General features: G+C 41.5%; 1 protein-coding gene across 4 annotated transcripts in view; it reads left to right on the forward strand.

Moving 5' to 3' along the window:
• Positions 1-27,119, forward strand: part of TENM4 (teneurin transmembrane protein 4) — a 2,704,309-nt gene that overhangs the window by 1,681,544 nt on the left and 995,646 nt on the right. For all 4 annotated transcript variants that reach the window (XM_070625735.1, XM_070625734.1, XM_070625736.1 and 1 more), the window contains one exon: positions 20,994-21,053. The gene's annotated coding sequence lies outside the window, so the exon portion shown is untranslated. The remainder of the gene's footprint in view (positions 1-20,993; positions 21,054-27,119) is intronic.

Below are 27,119 nucleotides of genomic sequence, written 5' to 3' on the forward strand. Positions count from 1 at the left end.
AAGAAGCAATCTCAAATTACTCCTAACTGAATTAGACAAAGAAGAACAAACAAAGCCCAAAGTTAGCAGAAGGAGAGAAATAATAAAAATCAGAGCAGAAATAAATGCTATTGAAAAATAAAGGCAGTAGAAAGGATCAACGAAACAAAGAGCTGGTTCTTTGATAAGATAATTAAAATTGACAAACCCCTAGACAGACTTACAAAGAAAAAAGAGAGAAAGCTTAAAAAATGGAGACAGTTCGGGGCTGGCCCGGTGGCTGAGTGGTTAAGTTCGCGTGCTCTGCTGCAGGTGGCCCAGTGTTTCGTTGGTTCGAATCCTGGGCGCGGACACGGCACTGCTCATCAAACCATGCTGAGGCAGTGTCCCACATACCACAACTAGAAGTACCCACAATGAAGAATATACAACTATGTACCGGGGGGCTTTGGGGAGAAAAAGGAAAAAATAAAAAATAAAAAATCTTAAAAAAAAAATCTATTAAAAAAAAAAAGGAGACAATTCCATTTACAATCGCAACTAAAGGAATAAAGTACCTAGGAATAAATTTAACCAAGGAGGTGAAGGACTTATACAATGAAAACTATAAGACATTACTGAAAGAAATTGATAATAACATAAAGAGATGGAAAGAGATTCCATGCACATGGATTGGAAGAATAAACATAATTAAAATATCCATACCTACCCAGAGCAATCTACAGATTCAATGCAATCCCAATCAGAATCCCAATGACAGCCTTCATGGAAATAGGACAAAGAATCCTAAAATTCATATGGAGCAACATAAGACCCTGAATTGCTAAGGCAATCCTGAGAAAAAAGAACAAAGCTGGAGGTATCACAATCCCTGACTTCAAAATGTACTACAAAGCCATAGTGATCAGAACGGCATGGTACTGGTACAAAAACAGGCACACAAACCAATGGATGGAACTTAAAGCTCAGAAATAAAACAGCACACGTACAGTCAGCTAATCTTCAACAAAGCTGCCAAGGACATACAATGGAGAAAAGATAGTCTCTTCAACAAATGGTGTTGGGAAAACTGGACAGCTACGTGCAAAAGACTGAAGGTAGTCCATTATCTCACACCATATACAAAAATAAACTCAAAAAGGATCAAAGACTTGACAATAAGTCCTGAAGTCATAAAACTCCTGGAAGATAATATAGGCAGTACACTTTTTGACACTGAACTTAAATGGATCTGTTCAAATACCATGTCTTCTCAGACAAGGGAAACAAAAAATAAAAAATAAACAAGTGGGAGTTCATCAGACTAAAGAGCTTCTGCAAGGGAAAAGAAACTAGAATCAAAACAAAGAGACAATCCACCAACTGGGAGAAAATATTTTCAAATCGTGTATCTGACAAGGGGTTAATCTCCATAATATATGAAGAACTCACACAAATGAACAATAAAAAAACAAACAGCCCGATCAAAAAATGGGCAGAGAATATGAACATTTTTCCAAAGAAGATATACAGATGGCCAATAAATACATGAAAAGATGTTCAACATCACTAATCATCAGGGAGATGCAAATCAAAACTACACTAAGATACCACTTTACTCCTGTTAAAATGGTTATAATCACCAAGACTAAAAATAACAGACGTTGGAGAGGGTGTGGAGATAAGGGAACCCTCATACACTGCTGGTGGGAATGCAAACAGATGCAGCGACTGTGGAAAACAGTATGGAGATTCCTCAAAAAACTAAAAATAGAAATACCATATGACCCAGCTATCCCACTACTGGATATCTACTCAAACAACTTGAAAGCAATAATCCAAAGTAACATATGAACTCCTGTGTTCACTGCAACACTATTCACAATAGCCAAGACGTGGAAACAACCCAAGTGCCCATTAATGGATGATTCCATAAAAAAGATGTGGTGTATATATACATACACAATGGAATATTACTCAGCCATAAAAAGACAAATTCATCCCATTTGCAACAACATGGATGGACCTGGAGGGAATTATGTTAAGCCAAATAAGCCAGACTGAGAAAGACAAACACCATATGATTCCACTCATAAGTGGAATATGAACATGGAAAAATAGTTCAGAGGTTACCAGGGGAAGGGGGGTGGGGGATGGGCACAGGGGATGAAGGGGAGCACTTACGTGGTAACGGTCGAGAAATAATGTTCAACTGAAATCTCACATTGATATAAACTATTATGAACTCAATAAAAAGAAACGATATCAATTCACACCCGTTATGATGGCTATTATCAAAAAGATAAGAGATGTCAAATGGTGAGGATGTGGAGAAAAAGGAACGCTTATACATTATTGGTGAGAATGTAAAATAGTACAGCCCATATGAAAAAGAATAGGGCACTTCCTCAAAAGGCTAAAAATTAAAGTACCATATGATCCAGCAATCCTACTCCTTGGTATATATCAAAAGGTATGGAAATCAGGATCTCAGAGAGATTTATGCACACTCATGTACATTGCAGCACTAGTCAGCACTATCCACAACAGCCAAGATGTGGAAACAGTTGAAATATCCTTCAGTGGATGAATAGGTAAAGAAAACATGGTATGTATAGCAAAGATTATTATCCAGCCATTAAGAAAAGAAAACCCTGCCATTGCAACAACATGGATGAATCTGGAAGGCATTATGCTAAGTGAAGGAAGCTGGAAAGAGAAAGACAAATATTGTATGGTATCACTCATATGTGAAATTTTTTTAGAAAGCCAATTTCATAGAAACAGAATAGAACAGTGGTTGCCGGGGGCTGAGAGGAGAGGGCAGGGTCGTGATGAAGGTCAAAGGGGAGAAAGTCTCAGTTATAAGAATAAGTTCTGAGGATCTGACGTCCAGCATGGTTAATAACACAGTATTGTATACTGGCAAGTTGCTGAGAGTAGGTCTAAAGCATTCTCAGTCCACACACACAAAAAAAGAGTGAAGTATGTGAGGTGACGGATGTGTTCATTGTCTTGCTCATCCTTCTACAATGTTTAAGTATACCAATAATCATGTTGTACGCTTTAAACATGTACAGTTATAACTGTCAATTATTCCTCAATAAAGTCAAAAGAAGACTCTATTCTCTTAAAAATCATCAAGAACCCCAAAGAGCTTTTGTTTCTGCGGGTTATATCCAGCAGTATCTGCTGTGTATGAAGCTAAAACTAAGGGAAGTTAAAAATGTTTATTAGTCATTTAAAATAACAATAAACCCAGAGTATGTTAACATAAATGACATATTTTGTGAAAAGTAACTATATTTTCAAAACAAAAGGAAAGTAAATTGTTTTACATTTTTTCAAATTTCTTTAACGTGGCTTACTAAAAACAGCTGGCTATCATAACTGTTACTGCATTGAGCCTGTTGCAAAAACTGCACCTCACACAGCCTCTGGAAAACTCCTCTGTACGTCCTCAAGACAACAAGAGCAGTAAGCAGGTGACATCCTAGTGTTATTAAAAAGATAATAGGTATAACCTCATGGACATCTTGAAAGGGTCTTGGCGACCTACAGGGACCCCTGGATCTCTTTGAGAACCACTGTCCTAAAGGAAGGGACAGGGGGAGTAGGGGAGTCCATAAGGGGAGAGCATACCAAAGAAATGAGGCTGGAGTGGTGTTTCAGGAGCAGATGCTAAGGGGCACTGACAGCCACACTGAGGTGTTAGGCCCTTACTTTGAAGGCCAGTGTTTCCCAAACGGGCGTTCAATGAAATGTTGTTCTGAGCGATATTAGTAGTGATGTCCTGGAAAAGATGTCTGATCACCAAAAAGTCTGGGAAATGGTGTACACTGTGTTGTCTCATAAGATTTACAGTTCTCATAGCCTACTCAAGGCTTGTGGGAGTCCTGCAATAAAAAATGAAAATTAAAAAAATGAAATCTGCGTGACCTGGTGTTCCCCAAGTCACTTGATCAGGGAAAACCTTGCTCGCCGCACATCTTTGACTTCCCCTGGAATGGCGTCTTGCTGGACACACCACCAGGCTTCCCCTCGGTCAGTGCTGGGGGACCCTCCAAGGGCTGTAAGCAGGGAAGTCTCAGGTCAGGGTGCGTTCGTAGAAATATGCCTCTTGCTTTTGCGTGGAGATTAGGTTTAAGGGTAGAAAGCCTGGAGGCAGGCGAACCAACTAGAAGGTTGTTACATGTGAGAAATGATGATGACTGAACAAAAGTTATGAAAGGAGTAAAGAGGAGAGGTTGGATTTCAAAGACAATAAAGTGGTCTCAATCAGACATCTCCAAAAGAGGGGTGATCAGATCCCTTGCACAGCCAGAAGAAAACATGAGAGCTTCTCTTTGTTCCTTTTATCTAATCCTTTCCGGATAACTATTTTTGTGTTTGTTTATAATGGACCGAATTCATTAGAAGAGTGGCATTATTAAAAATCATACAAATCAGATGACCCGAGCCTGACCAATTAGAAGAGGCATTGGTCGGGAGGCTGGAGCACGGTCACCCTGATGGTGCAGGCACTGACACTTTAATTATTACATCATGGGAGGTCTGGGGGCTCCACGGGAGGAGTTGGAGTAGCCACCTTGGTGGGGAGGAGAACACAGGGTGTCTTGAAGCACTGAACTCAACAAGTGATATAGCAAACCATGCATGCAACTGAATACCAGCCAGACCTATATGTCTTTTCTTTCTTTCTTTCTTTCTTTCTTTTTTTGGTGATGAAGATTGGCCCTGAACTAACATCTGTGCCAATCTTCCTCTATTTTGTATGTGGGATGCTGCCACAGCATGGCTTGATGAGTGATATGTAGGTCTGCACTCAGCAACCTAACCTGTGAACCCCAGGCCACTGGGCCAGCCCCTTGCCAGACATGTATGTCTTTCTAAATATGCCTATAAATATAAAAATCGATTCCCTGGAGTGAATGACTTTTTAAGAATTGAAGATTGCGGGTCTAATTGTGTGTATGATGTGCTGCCGAGACCTGTGTACAATATTCCTAGTGTGGTCTGGTCAGCACAGCAGGCACAGGCCTCTCCCCTCCAGGCCCTTTACTTCTATCCATGCAACTGCGAGCCCTTAGTTGATTCAGAGAAATGTAGAGCAACCCTCAGGGACTAGCCAGTTTGGCCCAGCTTCGGGACCAGTTCTGCCTCCACCACAGGCAGGCAGAGGGAAAGGTGGGAAAAGGGGCTCTGTGCATATGTTTTATCCCTGCAGAGATGTGCCTCCATGAAATGGCACACTCTGGCCTAGCGGAAGCAACTGACTGACACATGGAAACATAGTCTGGCTTCACAGGGGGCAGGGATCCCGCTGGGGTGATGCAGCAAATGCTCCACACTGCTCTGGCCTGCTGCGCCAGCCTTTCTATATCTTCAGTTTGATAGGGAAAGCGTGTGCTGGGCTCTACAAGAGCGATAATCAAGTCGAGTAATCCACTGAGTGAATGGAATACGACAGATGGTCACCGAGCCCTTTTAGCACCCTTCCAGGACTGGGGCGCCTGGACAATGCTGCTGCCCTCTGTCACATCTCTGCCTGCCTGCCCCCATCCCACAGCTCAGTCACATGCAGCTCCAGGACAGAGCCAGGACCTGCTGCTTATTAGGGAGGCAGCAGTTAACCAGGAGCCAGGAGTCAGGAGCCCTTCAGATTGCTGGATGGACCAACATCTGAACACACTTTGGAAGAGAGAAGACTACAAGGGAATGTGGCCTATTTAAAAAGGAGACGGGGGGTGGCTGGCCCCATGGCTGTGTGGTTAAGTTCCTGCACTCAGCTTTGGGGGCCCGCGCTTCGCCGGTTTGGATCCTGGGCGCAGACATGTCACGCTCATCAAGCCATGCTGCGGCAGCATCCCACATGCCACAACTAGAAGGACCTCCAACTAGAGTATAAAACTATGTACTGGGGGACTTTGGGGAGAAGAAGAAGAAAAAAAACATTGGCAATGGGTGTTAGCTCAGGTGCCAATCTTTAAAAAAAGGAGGAGGAGGAGAATGAGAAGGAAGAGCAGCAGCATTAGCAGCACTGAGCTAAAAGAAATCTCTTTGAACTTTATTCTAAGTTAAACTCTAAGTGTTAATGTCTAACAACATGTGTCTAAAAACCTGTTTTGAACTCGGTAAAATCCTGTTCTTTTCAAGCTGGAATTCACAACCATCTGGCCCAAGCTGCCCTCCCTGGTGAGGAAACAGAGCCAGAGAGACGCTTGACTGAGGTGGTGGAGAAAGTCATGGTGGAGCCGACACTGACCTGGATTTCCTGAGCATCCATTCAGTGCTCCCGTCCTCCGCCGACACTGACCTGGATTTCCTGAGCATCCATTCAGTGCTCCCGTCCCCGGAAAACACTGGAGGGAGGAGCCTGATGTAATCTATTTGACCCTTGGCTTGTTGAGAGTTGGAATTTGCAAGTGCTTTACTCCAGAAAGCGTAGGGGACTTGAAGTCAGGAAACTTTTGGCTGGAAACCCCAAAGTAAACAAGAAGGCTTCCGGCCGATCTCTTGTCTCCTGCTTGTTGCTTGGTGCAGTTGTAGAATGGAGAGAATCCTAGCGTCATGAGCCTCACGGGACCCTGAAGGATTCCACAGAGGCTGTAGAGAGGAAACCTTCCTGGCTTGTCTCCTCCCACATGCTTTCTCCAGAGGACCCTCCAGAGCCCAAAAGAAATCCTGAAAACCCGGGATGTCAATCATTTCAGAAGCCCCCTTGGCTACCTTCTCTCCTAAAGATTTTAGCCTTTTGGGTCCTTAAAAAAAAAATCTTCCAAAAAACATGCTTCTAGACACACACACACTAAATTCCTCTAACCTGACAAAATTTTTCACTTGATAATTATGTGTCTGTTTTATTACAGAGCTTCACCTGTCTCTTTCTGGGCTCTGATCTCTTAGCTACTTACCTCCTGTATGCAGTGACAACAATTAACATATGTGCAGAGCCCTACATCTCACTCAGTGCTTCTATATCTGTTCTGCTGCACGGCCTTGGGAGACAGACTTCACAGATGTGGATCCCAAGTTTACTCTTTATTATTATACTCTGAAAACCTTTGACTCCTCATCTGTTAAAACACAGAAAAAGTTATACTGACCTCAGAAAATGGTTGTCAGGATTAAATGAGAAAGTTTTAATAGTAACTAACATTTATTGAGAATTTATTCTATGCTGAGCACCATGCTAAGAATTAAGGGGCATGGAGTTCTCTCTTTACTTTCAATGAGAATCCACATAAAAGGGCTCAGCAGATGTACCCAGCACAGTGCTCGGCAGAGAGTGTGCGATAGACAAATGTGAGCTGCTCATATTGTCACCACTACTACCCCTAATAACAGCAGTGCTGTTACTTGTCTCAGGAAGAGTTTGAGAAGTGATGATTTTCAGAAGAAGAAAATGATTTTCGGAAAAGTTAAGCCACTTGCCAAGAGCATGTCTTTGCAAAAACATTGAAGGGTAGGCCATAGCGCAGGAGAAAGAAATAAAAGAAAGAAAAGTTATACTCCCAAAGAAAAAGTCGCAAATTCCAGCTGGTCAATAAGGAATAAACTTTAGGAGTTCAGCATACCTTGGGTTTGGCTGTGGGTGGTTTCTGTTGCTGGAGTTTTCTCTGTAACCGTGAAGGACAGCTTCCATGAGCGTCTGCTCGCCAGCCCTGTTAGTAAACGTGACAGGAGAAGTTAATTTCATTTATATCCTCGAAGGGCATTATTAAGCAGTCAGCTGTGCTGAATTTAACTCTCTTTCTTTGTTGGGGCATTTCGCTTAAAACTAAGCTCCCTGTTCAAGAGCTTTTTAGCCTATATTTTTCAAATACACAAAACAATATTTTTCTATACTTGATTCAGATGACTCTGACTTATTCTTTACACAGACATTCACTGAACACAAACTGTGTTCCAGATGCTCTGCTGAACATTGGACATCAAGGCATCTAGAATAAGTGCTTGAAGACCTCAGAGTCTCATAGAACAGACATGGAGGCCTATGTATCACAATGGGAAGTGCTTTGACTGCTAACCAAGGATGCTGGATATTAATCGGGGCAACAGGGAGCCACAGAATGATTCTAAATGGGGACTTAGAAGATCCAATAGCAGAGATGCTTTTGGAGACCAGGTTCTGGCAGTGATCCAGGAAAGAGAGTACAAGTGGCAAGACGAGGGAGTGACATCAAGGAGAATAAAGCTTGGTGATCGTAAAGCATCTGGTCAGTTAGGAAGGGGAAATAGTGGAGGATGTCTGTGAGGAGAATCCCTTGTTCCTTCAGTGTATTCACTGAACAAATACTCAGCATCTACCTCGTGCCAGATCCCATGCTTGGGGCTGAGGACAGAGCAGTAAAGCTCAAAGACAAATGCTAGCGTAGGTGGGGGAAGCACAGAGGAAGGGTTCCTGTTCCTGAAAGTAACTGATATCTAAGAGACATCGGCAGGATGGGCGGAAATGAACTCACTGCAAAGACAGAAGGGAAGGAGGGTGTTGCAAGCAGAGAGTACAACTGGTATGCAAAGACCCTGCGCCAGGAGACGCAATCAGTGCTCCAGAGACTGGATGGAGCTCAGTGTGAGTAATATGGAGCAGGATGGAAAGAGATGAAAAACGAGGATACATGCAGAGGTGTGTCTTAGGGATGTCAAGGGAAGCAGAATGAGAGCTTCAAAAGCCATGGCGTTAGTAGCTGTGATGACCACTGGGGATCTCTTCCTCTTCCCCTTCCCCCTCTTTTCTTCCTCTTTCTCCACCTCCTCCTCCTTCTCTCTCTCTCTCTCTCTCACTCACACACACACACACACACACACCCATGCTTTTTCTCCCATCTAGGTCTTTGCACCTGAAATTCCCTTTTGCCTGGAAGCCTGTCTCCTCAGGAACTCCTTCAGGTCATTGCCTATCATTTTCTCTTCTCTGAAACCTTTCCAGACCCTGAAGAGGTTGACAGGCACTTTCTCCACTATGTTCCCATAGCCAGGAATCCCCACTCCGTATCAGAATTCTGATTTTCCTGTCTGTCTCTCCCCCTAGACTCAGAATCCCTTGTGGACAGAGGCTATGTTTCATAAGTCTCTGGATCTTCAGTATCTAATTCAGTGCCTGGCATACTTGATACTCATAAAAATGTTTGTTGAAAGAATAAATAAATTTGGAACTCATGTTTCTAATAAGCATAGAAAATTCTTTATTACCCCACGTAAGTCTTGAATATCCCTGGGTCACTGGCACCACTAGCTTAGGACATTCTGTTCAACTAGCCTGGACTTACATGATGATAATATTGCTGCATGTTTCCTGTATCAAACAGATTTCTAAGTGCTTTATGTCTATTAACTTGTTTAATTCTCACAACTCCATAATCATTTGACAGGCAAGCAAACCAAAGCACAGAGACTAAGTAACATGTCCAAGTCCACACTAGTAAATGGTGGAGCTTGAAAATGGTGGAGCTAGGATTCAAACCCTAACAATTTGACTCCAGATCCATATACCTTTATCAAAGCAATTTCACATCTGTCATCTGTCCCAATTCATTTATCATAAAACAGCAATACCTATGTCTTTGCTATAGATGAAGAAATTAAGTCAATGAAATCAAGTTGTTAGTTGTAGTCTCCAAAGAAGGGATAGGCAAGATACATCCCTTTCCAGCCACCTTCTGCAGCCATGCTTGGTTCCTGTATGTGCCTAAAGAAACCACACACTTCCTCCCATCCCTGAGGTTTTAGCCTCAGGCCCTATCTCACATACCATCCAGGCAGTCTTGGTAAGATCTTCTACGGAGGGGATAATAAGGCCATCCAATGTCTTCAATATACAACCTATAGTAGAGGCAGGAGTAGGTGTTCCATTTTCCCTCTTTGAACCCAACCATAGTTCCTCCATTGCCTTCCAAAGTTGGAAGAGGTAGTGCTCTCCAAGAAATTGGGACTCCCCACACATGTGCCCTGCCAGCGTAGAATAAAAAGAATGAACCATGGTGAGATGAGATTATTTATTTCTGCTGTCAAAAAACTCCATCCACTATCGTCATAGCTTGATTATCTCCTTGAGGTCACCATGTTGTCTCCAGTCCATATTTCTGTTTCTTGAGGATTATTTCTGTTTTGAGGCGGGAGCTTTAAGTAACTGAAGCATTGCACTGTGACCAATGCCACTGGTTTTTCCAGGGCCATGCACATCAACAGAATACAGTGCAGTCTTGTTTATCCTTATGAGTACAGCCACATTCTTGCTTGTCTTTATTTTTTCTTTGGCTTCCATTGGAATCCACATAAATAGAGGTAAGGTCAACTCTTTCCAGATGCAATAGTCAGAAAGAAATACTTTTATCTCAGTCTCTTTAAATGTTAACAGAAGTATGGTTTTAACATGGAAGAAAGTTGGACTCAGGCATTAGAGAGTATGGGAAAGAACCCAAACGTATTCCTCATTGTTATTTGTGACTTGGATATGAGCATTGGCTTCAGGTTCAAATTTGGCAGCACAGAAGTATTTTAACAAAAGTAATCTGAGGGGCAAGCCCCATGGCATAGTGGTTGAGTTTGGCGCATTCATCTTTGGTGGCCTGGGTTCACAGGTTTGGATCCTGGGTGTGGATCTACACCGGTCATCAGCCATGCTGTGGTAGGGTCCCACATATAAAATAGAAGAAGATTGACACAGATGTTAGCTCATCTGTGGGATAATCTTCCTCAAGCAAAAAAAAAGAGGAAGATTGGCAGCAGATGTTAGCTCAGGGTGAATCTTCCTCAGCCAAAAAAGAAAAAAAAAAGTAATTTGAAGAAATAAAAAAGACAATTTGCCATTTTTATATAAGTAATAGAAGTTCAAAAGAGGCAAGGAAGAAAAAATCAAAGCATTATTAGTTTGGGAATTTTTAGTGCACTCTCAAAACTAAAAGAATAAAGAGTTTCATTTTTTTTCAAGGGCAAATCTGCAAGACAAGTTCTGAGCACAGATAGCCACAAAAAAGCTAACAGAAAAGAGACAAGATGAGTAAGTCTGATTCCCATGTCTGAGGTATGGCGTTAATAGTTAATAAATAAAACAGAGTGTGCTCACATGTTTTAAGAGAAGCATGTATTAAGCGTTCATATTGCACTCAGTCCTAGAGGACATGATAAAAATAAAGAGAAGAAAAGACAGAAGATGTTATTTTCACTTTCAAAGGAGGCTAAAAGGCATACACACAAATAGTATATGGGAGAGAAGAAGTGAAAGTGGGCAGTGCTAATTATGGGGGTGGGGTGGAAGGAGCAGTGGCTTTGGAGTCAGAGAGACTTGGGTTCGGATACCAGCTGCAATCCTGTGTGATGTGGCCAAATCGTATAATGTCTCTGAATCTCAAGTTCTACATCTAAAAAATAGGGAGGCGTGCCTTGGAGAGCTGTGAAAAGTTAACAACATACCATACATGTGAAGCACCTGGTCCTCTGCCTGGCTCCCTGCAGACATTCAGTAACTGTTATTTCTCAGCTCTCTACTTCCCTGTGATCTGAGGATGGAAGTAGCCACGATAATGCTCAAATAGCATTCTTCTCCTCCTTGCAATGATGGAACAGAAGCAAAAAGAATCAGTTGCCAAGGTGGCATTACTACATGGCCAAGACACAGTCAGACTGCAGGCTAATTTTAAAAAGGGAGCTGAGGGGGTCAGACCCATGGCCTAGTAGTTAAGTTCAGCACATTCCACTTCGTCAGCCCAGATTTGCTTCCCGGGTGCGGACCTACACCCCTCATCAGTGGCCATGCTGTGGCGGTGACTCACATACAAAAAATGAGGAAGATTGGCACAGACGTTAGCTCAGACTGAATATTCCTCAGCAAAAAAATAAAAAAGGGTTTGGGGCTGGCCCCGTGGCCGAGTGGTTAAGTTTGCGCGCTCCGCTGCAGGCGGCCCAGTGTTTCGTTGGTTCGAATCCTGGGCGCGGACATGGCACTGCTCATCAGACCACGCTGAGGCAGCGTCCCACATGCCACAACTAGAAGAACCCACAACGAAGAATACACAACTATGTACCGGGGGGCTTTGGGGAGAAAAAAGGAAAAAATAAAATCTTTAAAAAAAAATTAAAAAAAAAATTAAAAAAAATAAAATAAAAATAAAAATAAAAAAGGGAGCTGAGTTTGGATTGGGGCCTGTGTTTGTCTTTCCACTGTACCGAAAGGCCTCTCTACATAACCAGATAGGGCCCTGACACCCAAAATTGTAAGAAACCACCCCAAAAGGCCACATTTAATAGGGGGGAAATGAAATAGCTGTACTCTTTTTAGTATTTAATATTGTTTCTATAAAACAACGCATAGGGCGATACTTTATTCCTATCAAATTTTATTTTGTTTACTGAAAGGACTCTACGAAAAGGCTTTTTCAGGGAATTAAGTAGGAAGGGACTGATGAGAGGCCTTATAGAAGCATCTGGAGCGTCCCTAGAGAGGGCCTGTGTCTGAAATCAGGAGTGAGAGTTTACCCAGGAGAGGGGACTGAACAGACCTGGGTAAGGCTCTCTGAAGCTCAGAGACAGGACACCTGGATGTCACCATACACTAGCAATCAGCAGGAATGGGCAACATCATCTGTGGTTTTCTTGCTGAAACAGCCCTAAATAGTGAATGACATGGAGGTAATCCTACAAACGGCACTGAGTGTGATTTTCCATGAGGATCCTCACTGGGGGAGCCCTGTGGGAGAACCTGTAACAGCAGCAATAGTGAGGTGCTATGTGAGTGCTCACATAATTTACTGCGTATATGCCAGGCACACCCATAGTATCCTGTGAAGTAGGAATTTTAGTCTATTTCACCAATAAGAAAACTATAGAGAGGAAATGGAAGAGCCAGGAGTCAAAAGCCAATTAGACAGACCTGGAATGTGAATTCCTGCTCTGCCACTTTCCATCTGTGTGAACTTGCTTGGCCTCAGCTTCCTCATTAACAAAAAGAAGATACAGATAATCACACTGCAGTATTGATGTAAGCATCAGGGGTGCTGAATGTAGCATCTAGTACAATCCTTGGTATGGGATAGTGATAGATGCTCTAGAAGGTACATAGTAGGTACTAAACTAAAGGGATGGGTGGATGGCTGGGTAGCCAGCTAGACAGAAGGGCACTGTAAACTAACTAAAATACAAAAGATGGCAGTTGAAAATCCAAGTAGGGGCATTTCATTTGTTATTTTAGCTTCCAAAGGGCCCTGAAAGAGGTGTAAGACACGTATGATTAGTCTCATTTGAAATGTGAATAAACCTGATGCTTGATCTCAAATAATTTCCCCAAGCTCATTCAGCTAATTTGATTAGTCAATAAATATTAATGGAGCACCCACTCTGTGCCAGGTAGAGTCCTAAGTATTTGGGATACAGTAATAAAACAGACAAAAATTCCTCATCCCCTGCAGCTTACATTCTATGGAGAGTAGGGGGAATACACAAGGAATAAAACAAAAGTTAATGTATGTATCCATACCTTGAGGAGCTGGAGAAAAGACAGGAATCCACAACCCTGGGGCTGCAAGATCATATAGACTGGACTGCAATCAAAGACTATGCACAGCTATCACGCACAGACTCCAGGTAGCAATGATCAAATACCCACAGCCTCAGCAACCACTTTCTGAACTCAATTTTGTGTCTCTTAAAATTGCACATTTAACTGTGGCATGCATGTGGCAGAGGTGGTGCCAAAGTGCAGAGGTCCCCCACTCTGTTATAGCTTGATCCCTGAGAGCCCTGAGAAGAGCTGACCTCAGGGCCTTCCGACCAAAGGGAAAATTGGGGTCACTCTTTGCTCTATTGTGTTACATCAGTTGTGCTGTGGTTTTATAGCTTCATGGAAGTGAAGCAGATGGAGTCTCTGACCTTGGGTGTTGACAAGCTAAAAATAAAGACTATCCCCCAGGCTACATGTGGTATCTGGGTAATATCACACCATCGCTAAAGGCCAGATCCTGATCAACATTCAAAAGTGATGACAATATGTTAGCACCAATGTCGTGATTATGACTCTTTTGTTACGCACTTAGTCTATATCCAGTCCTTTAATGAGGGATCCAAACCACAGAGAAAATATGACCTGAACCATCTGTAAAACAGAGAGAGACTTAAAATTCTTACTTGCTCATTATCTCTTAATCTGTCCACTGCTCTCTGTTCCTAGAGCCATTACCCTAGATCAGACCACCATCATCTCCCACTCGAACCCCTTCAGCAGCCTCTAGCTGATCTCCTGGCTCCCTTCACTGGTTTCTGCTGCTCTACAGAGAAAGCACACACCCATTAGCATGGTTTACAAAGCACTTTAAGACCTGACCCCTTCGAGACCAGCCTCACTTCTTGCCTTCCCCCTCTTTGCCCACGTCACAGCCATACAGAACCCCTTGTGACTTCCCCAAATATACCATATTCCCTCTAATTGTCAGATATTTGCATATGTTGTTCCCTCTCTTTGGAATTTCCTTTTCCCTGGTCTTCAGCTGGCCAACTCATACTCGTCTGTTCTCTCATCTGAAATGTCACCTCCCAACATTTAATGTTCCCTCTCTACAGTCTTAAGACCAGGCTGCTGGTCCCTCTCAAGTACTCTCATGTAACTTCTCCTTCCCAAGTAGAGCCGGACCTCTGCAGTTCGTTCCTTGTTCTTCCTGCTTCAACTCACAACTAGGACTTCTATGTGAATTTAACTGCCTGTGGAGAAGTTTTGTCTCTTGCCTTATGGGTTCCAAAAAGCACGAGGCTCTCTGTGTCATTGTCCCTGCAGGCGCATCAGGATAGAAGTCCAAGAGGTCCTCTGCCACTATACATCTTCTAGAGATAGACTTACAGAATGTTAGGGTGCTGATGAGAGAAAGACTTTTCAGATTATTTGACCCACACTCCATATTTTATAGATTTCTTCCTTCCTTCTTTTTCTCCTTTATTCTCTCCTTCTTTAATTTTTCCTTCCTTCCTGCAGAACCTAACTTGTACCAGGCAGTATGCTCAGAATCGGGAACTCAATCAGGCAGAGACACATCAGCCAGCCTACCTTACAAAGCTTAGAGTCCATCTAGGCCTTCAGGAAGGTAGCCAGACAACCACAACACTGTGTGCTAGCAGAAGGCTTGTTCGTTTATTCATCTGTTTAGCCGCTTCAGGACACGCGGCATTGGAATAAGTATTCATCGACCCTGGTTTTTGTGAAATAGTTGTGTTCTACTGAATGTTGTTTCTCATTTGGAATGGCGATTAAGATTAAGAAAATCAAAGTTTATGCTCAGTAAAGTTAATATGAGAGAAGTGGATATGCCTCATTACCTGTTAGTTTGGCACTGGATTGAGCAAACATTAGATGCTAAGTAAATATTTGTTAGACAATCTCACCTTATTTTAAACATTATTTCTCACCTTGTCCATATTTACTAGGTTTTCTTCCAAATGCCTTTTGGCTTGACCAAAAACATAAGTGTATTGCCAAAAGCCAAAAAGGGAGAACCAACATGTATTAAGCGACAGATTTTATACTAGGTTCTATATTACTTACAGTATCTCATTTATTCTCACTGAAATCCTTTAAGTTGTATATACACCACCTTATTTTTCAGATGAAAGAACTTAAGGCCTATAGAGGTTCAGTGGCGTTCTTGATGTCATACAGCTAGTAATTGTGAAGCCGGCCAGCGTCCGGCTAATGTACCCTTTAGTTGTGTACCATGTGAGGTGAACAACTAGCATTCCGGAATTGGTTTACACAGCTCGATGGGAATAAGAGTCTCTTTTTAGGTGACCATTTTAATGAGTCAGGGATGATTTTTGTGTTTAAATTCTGGTCTTCCTGTTAAAACAGTCTGTCTTATTACTTCAAATGCAAGATCAGTGTTCAATCCTATATCTGGAATGATTATATCTAAATCTCACCTCTATTTTGTCTTTAATTTCCATCTCCAGGGCTCTTTCTCTTTCTCTCTGATTGAGAAGGCTCTTTGTGCCAACTCACAAATTCTGTCAGTCCCGAGTTTTGATTCTCTCTCATTTTCATGTTTCCTTTTAGCTTACATAAAGTGCGGGCATATGACTCCCTTCATCTGATAACTACTGTGCAGCTTGTTGCCTGTGAGACCATTGCACCTGGATTAACAAATCCAGGTGGAGTTTCACTTTCCCTTCCTTCCACTCCCCCAACCCCTCCCCCAGCATATCAGTTAGGCCTCTTGATAGAGAACCCAGCCTGAAGTAGCTTAAGCAATAAAGTGGAATTTATTATAAGAGAAAAAGAATTATCACATGAAAAACAAGGTCAGAAATGCAGATGAAGCTCAGAACACTATCTGGACTTTCTTCACCTCTCATCTCTGTCCTTCCCTACATGGCCACTTTATTCTTCTCCCTCTGAGGACTGGCTTTCTTTGGTCTCTGGTCCACATGGAAAAAGATATGGTCATCTCCATCTCCCAAATGTACATATTACAGTCCAGCCACCTAAAAAAACTACTTCTCTTGGTCTGACTTCCACACTTCTGGGGAAAGAACTCTGAGTAGGAAGACGGCAGCACTGGGTCCAAGCACCTGTGGCCAGGAAGGGAGTATGCTTATTCCAAGTGGCTGCCAGGGATCTACTGTATGGAAGTCTGCTACTTTCCCCTTATTACATTATCCATTTGCTCAGCAGTCTGCTGACAACAAGGAAGGCAAAGCCAGAATCAGAGACTTGAAGATCATAGTGATCATTTGCAGCAACTACCAAAGGGACTTGGCAGGGTGAGACATATGAGGGCATGGACCACATCCATCTGTTCACGGCTGAATTCTTAGTGTCCCCAGCGTGGTACCTAGCACTCAAGGAAATGGGAGATCTACTAATTAAATGATGCAAAAACCTCGAGAGGAAATTGTTGTTCACTATACCCCCTAACTGGTGCAAAAAGGAGAGTAAGAAATGAAGAAAAAGAGATGAGGAAAAGTACTTTTGAAGCTGACATATCAGAGATAGCGCTGGAGGACGTTCTTTGCCACATTGGCACATAGCACTTGTCTTGCTCCAAGGGAGCACTGGGTAAGCATTTTCAGTTTCTAGGATTTGGAAAGTGGCATAGTGCTTGGAGAAGTCTTTTTAAGGCTTTTGAGGCAAACCCTGTATATAATCCAAGAAGTTATACATATTAAAATTACATGTTTGTTGGGGCCGGCCCTGTGGCCGAGTGGTTAAGTTCACGTGCTCTGCTTCCTCAGGCCATGCTGAGGAGGCGTCCCACATGCCACAACTAGAAGGACGCACAACTAAAACTACACAACTATGTACCAGGGGGCTTTGGGAGAAAAAGGAAAAATATGATCTTAAAAATATATGTACTTTTGCAATGGAAAAACCTTTCTTGTATGGGCAAGCTTGAAAAAGGTGAGCAATTCCAAGAGCTGTAAATAATTATCCTCTGTACAGAAATCTTCATATTCCAAAAATTCACACCCTTCTGATTGTTGCCTAGAGCAATCTAGATCATTGAAATGAAAATATTTTCAAAATATATCTACTTGGGTGGCTCTTTTGAGGTTCTTGATCTTTTTTATTTTTTATTATTTTTTAATCACTGTGTCTATTTGTAAGGTATACACATTACTCACCTGGACTTTATATGCCTCATTAAATGGATGTGGATGGTAGTTCTGGAGGGGCGCTGGGGTAGAAGAGGGAAGCAATAAAAACATACTTTAGTTTGAAGTCTAGTGCATGAGTTTTCCTGTTAAGTTGCTGTTTGTTCTCAGTCAAGTGACTTTACTTAAAATGAGTGATTGGTTTCAGTGATCTCTAAAATTTACTTATACTCTATTATCTTACAAGTTTTCAACAAAAAAGAATTTTGATAAGGAATAATTTTCTAGGAAGCAAATCTTTAAAATAGTTCTAAGTATGAGAAAGACTTATGTGGGAAAAAAAAGAAATCTTATTGTGGTGGTGTTTATAATAGAAGAAGTACAGAAATAACCTAAATATCCAATATTAAAAAATGATCACATAAATTTATGGTCTTTCCCATAGAGATTATAGTAAAGTGATCTAAAATTATGATTTTGAGAGCCATGTAAAAACCTGGAACTTATACATAACCATACATTGAAGGGCTGTGAACAAGAGTGTGACAATCAAGCCTAATGTCACATTGGACACATGTGCTTTAGTAGAAACACAGTATCTAAAGTAGGAAGGTGATGGTGCCACTCCGTCTGAGGGCAAACCACACTTGAAACAGGGACCTACTGAAGTATATTCAGAGAAGGCATAAAGGATGATGAGGGAACCAGAGATAGTGCCACATGAGGAACAGATTGAAGAATTGGAGTGTTCAACTGGTAGAAGAGGAAACTCAAGGATTTAAACATCTCTAGGGTTGCTGTGAAGAAAAGGAAGGAGACTGATTTGTAGGATCACATGGGAAAGAATTAGGACCAATGAATGGAAGGTGCTAGAAGATCAGTCTCAACATAAGAGATCAAAGAAGTTTGTATAATCTAAGAGTATGATGTGCTGCCTCTGGAGAAAGTAAGTGCCCCATCATTGGAGATGTGCCAGATGAGTCTGAAGAGGTAGGGATGTAGAAGAATCTGAAGGGCTGGGCATGGGAGGACAAAGACCTTTAAGGTCCCTTCCATCTATGAGGTTCGGTGGTGTCAAGAACTCTGGGAAAAGTAGATTAAAGGCAGGAAATTCCACAAGAAGACTATCACATGTCTCTTTCTTCATAGGGTAACTCTCAATGGCCTGTTTAACCTCATTATCTTCTTAGTCTACACCCACTAAAGCCACCAACACTATTCAGAAGATGTCTCTCCTGATATTCCTATTTGGGCTACCACAATTTCTGTTCACCCTTCTGTTGAGTTTACAGTCTCCCTTTACAGAGAAATTCATAGAAAGGATTCTGTCACCTCCATAATGAGCTCAGATAAGTAGACAGATCTAGGACAAATGAGTAAAAGTGTTCACATTTTCTAATTTTTCCATTTATAGAAGCAATATTCATTCATTAAAGAAAAATGTAAAAAATCTAGAAAAGTAAAAGGAAAAATGTCTAAAATTTGAATATACAAGTGACCAAAGAAAGTTGCCATCTTAGATTTTCCTTCTTGCTCTGCCTTTGAGCATATAGATTTAATTTAACATAAGGGAGATCTTTCTGTTTTTGATCTTCCTATAAATAATCCAATGACCTTCTTCAAGAGTTAAGAACTTCTCTTCAGTGAAAAAGACTGAATAACTACCCGTCAGGAATGTTGTTGGGGGGGATGCCATCTTTAGATGAGAAGATGGTCAAGATCAGGAGTTGACAAACATTTTTTTTTTGAAGATTTTATTTTTTCCTTTTTCTCCCCAAAGCCCCCCGGTACATGGTTGTATATTCTTCGTTGTGGGTCCTTCTAGTTGTGGCATGTGGGACGCTGCCTCAGCGTGGTTTGATGAGCAGTGCCATGTCCGCGCCCGGGATTCGAACCAACGAAACACTGGGCCGCCTGCAGTGGAGCGCGCAAACTTAACCACTCGGCCACGGGGCCAGCCCCAGGAGTTGACAAACTTTTAATGTAAAGGGCCAGATAGTGAATATATTAGTAGGTTTCGCAGGTCCTACAGTCTCTGCTCCAAATACTCAACTCTGTGGTTGTAGCACAAAAACAGCCATAGACAAGACGTAAACAAAAGGGATGGCTATGTGCCAACAAAACTTTATTTCTCAAAACAGGCAGTGGGCTGAATTTAGCCCATGGGCTATAGTTTGCCAACCTCTTAAACTAAACCAAATGGCTAAACTAAACTAAATAGCCTATTAGCCTTTTATAGCTTTAAAGCTCTTAGAACAAAAGAGTTGAAAGCCTCATCTAAAACCAAGAAGAGTTCTGGCAGACTCCTGCGGTCACAGGAGTTAAGAGTCAAGTTCAAGAAAGTCCGTTAAGACAGATCTCCTCAGGCAAACTCCAGTACTCGGTAATTAGGCACCAGGAACCCAAGCTAGAAAGCTGAATAAGAAATAGTCTTGAAAACAGAATAGGTTTAGAGAATCAAGACAAGCAGAATCTAGGCAAGAAGAACCAAGAGCAAATATCTGAAATGAATTTAGCTCAGTGCTTGTATATAAGTGCTTGATAAATAGTGACTCAATTATTCACTCGTTCTGTCATATGCTAATTCGCTCAGTCTATTCAGTTATGCATCAGACACTTATTGAACATTTCTTATATGCCAGGAACTCTACTAGGTACTACTGACAATACAGCAATAAATAAGATACATAGCAATACAAAACAATAAAGATTGGATTCTTTGATAAATTTTCACAGCCCAACCTGTTACAAGCTAAAGTAGAATCAGAAATAAGGTGCCGTAGGAACATGGCAGGTGTCACCTGAATCAGCCTGAGTGGTCAGGAGAGGCTTTACAGAGAAGGTGATAACTGAATGAGTCCTGAGCATGAACGAGGTCAGGCTGGTAAGAGGTTTTAGGAAGTAGGGACACACGTTTTTCAAGGCAGAAGGGTCCTCATACTCAAAGGCCTATAGGTTAGGGTGACCAGGTGGCTTTCTAGAGATGCAAATGAGTTGGTGAGGCTGGGAAAGAGGCAGCAAATTAGGAAGGCAAGGAGGCTGGAGTCAGGTGCTGAAGAACTCTTTAAAGCCTGGTAAGGAGTTTTGCCTTGATGCTCAAAGTGAGAAGCTATTTTAAGCAAAGTAACTTGATGAGATCTGCATTTTAGAAAGGCCAGTAAAAATGCATTTAATGGTACATTAGAAGGTTTTCATCAAAACCTTGCTGGTCACTTCTTGCTGAGGGCTGGAACGGGCCTCAGTGTGCGGGCCAGAAGGGATAGCTGTACAATAGGCATATGGCATTGTAGCTGAAGAAGTAGAAGCATGCAGTTCTAACATACACTCTCCCTTCCCTTCCCATCCCACACCCAAGCCTGCCTTGCAATAGGGTCCTATCAGAATGCGCTCAACTATATTCCTTGCTCACAAATGTCTCCACTTCTGCAAAAGAGATAACGCTCTCTTCCTCTTTCTCTTTACAGATCGGTCATTGATAGAGCTTGGATTTGTCAAGTGTCCTACCCAAATAACTGGTTACATTGGTGAGTTACATAGTTCTTTAACTCTCGTTTGTCACCTTTGGTCATGAGCCAAGATACGGTAAGATCTTGACTGGATCAGTACTTTTAGTGCTTGAGTCATTTTGTATTCATGATCCTCTCACCTCCCCTCAAAGTCTTCAGAGTTCTGTCCATGCTTGTAGCTAGGATACTCCGCTAGGTATATAGGTATTCCATACGCCTTTAGAAGGAAACTTCTTTTAGGCCATTTCATTGCTAGAGTTGTGTATAAACCAAATGTTTGTGAAGCCTATATATAAAATTTAAATCCTTTAGAGAATTTTTATGTTCAAAGGAATTCTGTTACAAAGTGACAAACATATCTGAAAAATTAATAACACACTCCTTTTTTGTCTTCTTCAAAGAGTGATCATTTATTCACACGGGAAGTGTACCTTATGTTCAATAATGAAACTTTGCTACCACCACTGCTTTGGTTTGATATGTTTTGGAAATGTTGATGACAAGATACAGAGTTTGCCCCGGATTGAAAAAAAAAATCAAAGGGTAGACATTAAAATATTTCAAACCTTCCTGAAAAGATTTCTGACCTTCATGTAAACTGCATTCCCGTGGAAGAATGGAATATATTTTCAGACCCGTTATCCATCCTGATCTCTTCTTCAGAGTATGTTTTGTTGTTTTTAAATGATTGACTGGAATATTGTTCTGGGGTTTTTTTGTGTGTTTTTGAGGGAGGTTGATTTGGAGTTTTGTTTACTGGGAGGTACAGCACCCAGAGGTGTGTAATAAGAAGCTTGTCTTTTGTTTTTGTAAAGAAAAAGAGTTCATTCTGGAGACGAAGTTGTGTCTTGATTTTAGTGCAAAATATTTCCTGATGCATAAATGCAGATTGGGAAGAATCAATCTACTCAGAAGGCACAGTTAACATAACGCATTTTTTTAATACTCACACATTTTGCCTGTACTACCAGCAATAATATGGGGAAAACAGAAACAGGTTTGAAAAATATAATTCACTTTACAATAATTGGTTTCTTTTTGTGGTCTTCTTTCTCCTGTGTTAACACCTCTGTCACGTGTACCTCTTGATGCACTTCTGGAGCAACAACTTTTGGATTTTCTGGAGCAGGCATAATTTTCTATCTTTGTTCCCTTTCACATATCTGGAGTCTCAGACCTTGTGCTTTGATTTTTGGTTCGGAAAATAAGTCAGTACATGCCCCCCACCAATCTGTGAACATATTCCTCCGTCCCTTCCCACAGTCCCATCACCACACAACACAAATACCTTACTATTTTTACTTTTGGTTCTAAGCCAATTCCATTTCAATTTTTCCCATCCGAGTACAATGTAATCACTTTTGGATTGTCAACACATTGTTGAAAACATCGGTATACTCAAAAGTTTTTTCGTTTTTTAACATCATAAAAAACAAAATTAGAATTTCAATTACATTTGAAAAACATGGTGTGCACATCTTAAAACCCCAAAATGCCATCTGAAATAAGTTGCAAGGAAGATTTCTGTTATGTCCCTCAGCACACATGTAGGAAATTATTTACATCTCTACGATGCTGTTTAATGCAGTTGGGTTGTTAACATTAACACAGGACAGAGTATCAGATGTTTCAGTACAATTATTCATGTAACAAAGCTGCATGTTGACCTCATTTGAAATCAGTTTTTACTTTTATGGCAAATTGGATAGAATGACTTGTCCATACTCTTAATGAAAATATTTCTGTAAATATTCTATAAACACAAGAGAAAGATAATAGTGTTAGTACCATGAGAACGATTACTCTTTTAGATGGTGTGTTTTGGCCTTTTTTCTCAGGTTTTTGAGTGGTCTAATGGATTCTAACTTTACCATCTGAGACTCTTAAAATCTAAAAGAAATAGTGTAAAGAGCACAGTCAATGAATGCTTCATTTCACTTTAAGCTAAAGTTTACTAACGCAGGATTAAAAACAAGTAAATCTTTTCTCATCTGGCATTTACCTTTAACATTAACTATTCTGACAGCCACTCAGTAATTCACATTTGGCTAATATTTTAAATTTCTTTATTAATGTGGCGTGAATGCTGTCAAAATTAAATTATTATATATTATTCTGCAGTGGTATTGCTATCACATGCTCATTATATTTTTCAGACATCTTGAACCACTGGTATCTTCTTTAAAAAAATACCATTATCAAGAATACAAGCTATTTACCTCGGAGCTAAACCTGGTTCTTGGTCAGATTTCTGTCAATTCTGGAAATTATGGTGCTCTAGTTATTACTCTTGTGTCTTTAATGATTCCCACCAGGGTAGGCAGCTTGAGTTAGCATTTGACGATGGAGCCTCCAAAGACCAGGCTTAAGGCAGTTTGTGGAGCTGGCAAGCGAATTTCCTTAACTGTAAGGCAGAGTCAATTATGAAATAGATCATTAATTCAATTACAGTGTTTGGGGACAGTTATTGGTACAGAAGGAGTGGAAATAAATGTGCAAATTAACTTTAAAAAACCGAATCAACAGCATTAACTTATCTACCCATATACACACCGCTTTTTTTAAGTGTCACCATCAAAATCTGAGTCTAAACCTTCTTAACACTTGGGATTCTTTGGAATCTTTGGCCATCAGCAGTTATGCAGTGCAACATAGAGAAAGCCTAGTTTTCGTCTCCCATGGAGTAAGCCTAGTTTTCATCTCCCATTCTTTTTAACACATTTGCCAATGGCGGTGTGATTTCATCAAATGCAAGGAGACTACAGTTTGATCTACATTAGCTATGTAGTTAAAGTCATAGTTTCTTTTTTTTCTTCCTTAATTGAACTAATTATCTCAAGAGTTTTCTCTTACAAGTCAGCCTTAGCTTCGGACAGATAGACCACAGGCACCTAAGTGGTAGATCTTCTTGAAGCTTGACTTGTCAACATCTGCCTCTATTAGATCTGAAAATTCTGTGAATCGCTCAGAGAGATTTGGTGATTTCCACTGCCTTTAATTGCACTGCCGGGAACGTGCAGATCATTCTCCGCATGGTGTAGCTTTTTGCTAGAGTGTGACATCATAGTACAACCTTTCTGGGGACATTTGAGCAATTAGTATATATTTAAATTCAATGTAAAATTCAAAATGTGGAGCTACCAAGGCAGATAGCTCATCTGAGATGTTGGTCTGAACAGATCTGCCTTCTACACCCTGCCAAGCTCATACGTGTTCAGGCAATAACAACCCTGCCACAAATTATCTTTCTTCCTAGGAGCTAGAAAGTTCTCACTGCATCCTTGTAATACACGTTCAGATTTCAGAATCATTAAAATATGAAAAAGCTTTCCTCTTAGAATTGAGGAAATAGAGCAATTAACATTTCAAAAGACAAGTATCTCCTGTATAAACACAAAGAAAGACCTAAGCTCTGAGCCTTCACTCAGTACCTGGAGGACTATTACCTGCAGTACCTCCCTCTTGTTCTTTCTCATCCTGCCTCTTCCTCTCTATTTTCTTTCTCCTTCTCACTTACCCGTATACTTGTATGTATATGCCTCTCTCCTTGTGTTTATCTGTTTATCTTTCTATCTTATTATTAGGGCTCTGTTTAGCTCTCAAAAGTGTTCAGGTTACAGGGCCAACCCCATGACGTAGTGGTTATATTTGGCGCAGTCGACTTCAGCAGCCCGCGTTCACAGGTTCTGATCCTGGGTGTGGACCTACACCACTCATCAGCCCTGCTATGGTGGTGACCCACATACAACAGAGAGGAAGATTCTCACAGATGTTATCTCAGTGCTAATCTTCCTCAAGCACAAAAAGGAAGACTGGCAACAGATGTTAGCTCAGGGTGAATAGTCCTCGGCAGGAAAAAAAATGGTGTCCAGGTTTGACTGATAAATTCTGTGAATAGAGAAGGAACCCCAATCAAATCATAAAATGTGTCCCACTAAGCGAGTGCCTGTCAAGTCCTTACGTCCATCAACACAGGTGGCTGAGGATTGTGGAAGGGTCAGGAAACTGGGTATAAGTTACCCAAGGAAACTGAAGAAGGGGTTCTGGGGGGCTCAATTGGGAAGGTGACAAGGATTCTTGCAGAACTAGGTGGCAAGAAATGAAGTGGAGGTGGCAATAAAGAGACAGACCAGGAACTGAGAAGAGAGGGAAGCAGGCAGGAGGCCCTGTGCGCCAGCCTGTGGGGCCCACGCTTAGCTCTTGCAGTCAGAAATCTGTGTTTTATTAATATTGCAGTGGCTCTGGTCTCCCTATTTTCCTTGTTCTTTTCCTTTGGGGTTTCCCTTAGTGCTCGGCAATGTTATTTTGAGAGATGTCAGGCACTCCGCTACACAGCTAGCAAAGGCTTTGCTCTGCTCTGAGGCTAGATCTTAAATGCAGAACGTCATATCCTTAGGAACCAGGATCGCCCCAGGAGCATCAGGCTCCCAACCCATGGGGAGGCAAAACTCACCAGGACAAAACCCAGCCCATGTAGATACTTTAAAACTGAGCCAGTGTACTGTTTAATGAGAATATTCCCTTACTGTCTCTCCTCCAGGTGAGCTTTCCTCTCTCCCTACTCCCTTCCACATTTTTCTCTATTTCATCTTCCAGTCCTACTCAGACTCCTTCAGACACTCTCTCTCCACTAATTGTAATACATCTTAGATAGAATTTAATGCCCCCCCTTAATTTTAAAGATAAGCAAATTGAATATTTTAAGCTGTCTTTAAATGCTATCAGAGGAAAACTGATGTTGATCTTGAGCTAAAATATTTTACTTTTATTTTAAATTCACATGTCACTAGCTCTCTTGGTAGAAGTTGCTTTTGCTCCAGTGTACAGGCTTTTAATGATGATTTTTTTTCTCTCTCATAATTTTCTTGTGATTTCTAAACATGAGGTTTGAAACTCAAGCTCCTTACAGAGGAGGAGGCTGAGGAAGCGTGTTGGCTACTAGGTGTGTGCTGTATATTGTGGTGAGGGTTGTGCTCAGGCAGAAAGCAGGGTGGCCTAGAGACTGTTCAATTCATCTATCTTCAACAGATATTTACAGGGTGTCTACCAGATACACACGCTGCTGGGTTCTCGGGGTTCAAGGATGAAAAAGATGATTAGGCAGAACTCAAGGATGGAAATTGAAGATCAATAAACAGCACAGGTGTAGAAGATGGACAGATCTGGCTCAAAGTCTAACATTGCCATTTCCTTGTGTGTTCTTGCAGCGTGACTACATTACTCTGATCCTCTGCTTCCCTAATGGGGATGCGCTTGACTACTCAGAGAGAGCTAAATGAGTTATCTAAATTAATTTTGTGTCTTGTGAGAGGTAGGGGTGGAGGGTCATAGTGAGTTTTTTGTTTTTTCACAGATGTTTAGTTATTCCAGCACATTAGTTAAAAATGTTTCTGGGGCCGGCCTGGTGGTGGTGCAGCGGTTAGGTTCGCACGTTCCGTTTCTTGGCGGCCTATGGTTTGCCGGTTCTGATCCCGGGTGTGGACATGGCATGGCTTGGCAAGCCATGCTGTGGTAGGCGTCCCACTTATAAAGTAGAGGAAAATGGACACGGATGTTAGCTCAGGGCCAGTCTTCCTCAGCAAAAAGAGGAGGACTGACAGTAGTTAGCTCAGGGCTAATCTTCCTCAAAAAAAAAAATCTTTCCTTCCTGGTGCCTATGTGACCAGCCCAGAATAAAAGCCTTGGGTGTCAAGTCTCTAATGGGCTTTCCTGGGCAAGAACATCACATACACGCTGCATTTTCGTTGCTGAGGGAGGAGTGTGCTCTGTGTGTGGGAGTGAGAGAGCACGAGGGAACCTTCACGGGGATTCATCCAGACGCCGCCTGTGTCTTACCCATATGTTCCAGCTGTACATCCTTTACTACGCCACTGTAATAAATCTTAGCCATGGGTACAACTAAAAAAAAAATTTCTTTCTCGATACTACCAAAAAAACAGAAAATAATAAGTGTTGGTGAGAATGGGGACAAATTGGAACGCTTGCTCACTGTTGATAGGAATATGAAATACTGCAGCCACTGTGGGAGATATATGGCTGTTCCTCAAAAAATTAAAAATAGAATTAACGATATAATCCAGCAAT

This window comes from Equus przewalskii, chromosome 6 (assembly GCF_037783145.1).
Source record: "Equus przewalskii isolate Varuska chromosome 6, EquPr2, whole genome shotgun sequence".
Lineage (NCBI taxonomy): Eukaryota > Metazoa > Chordata > Mammalia > Perissodactyla > Equidae > Equus > Equus przewalskii.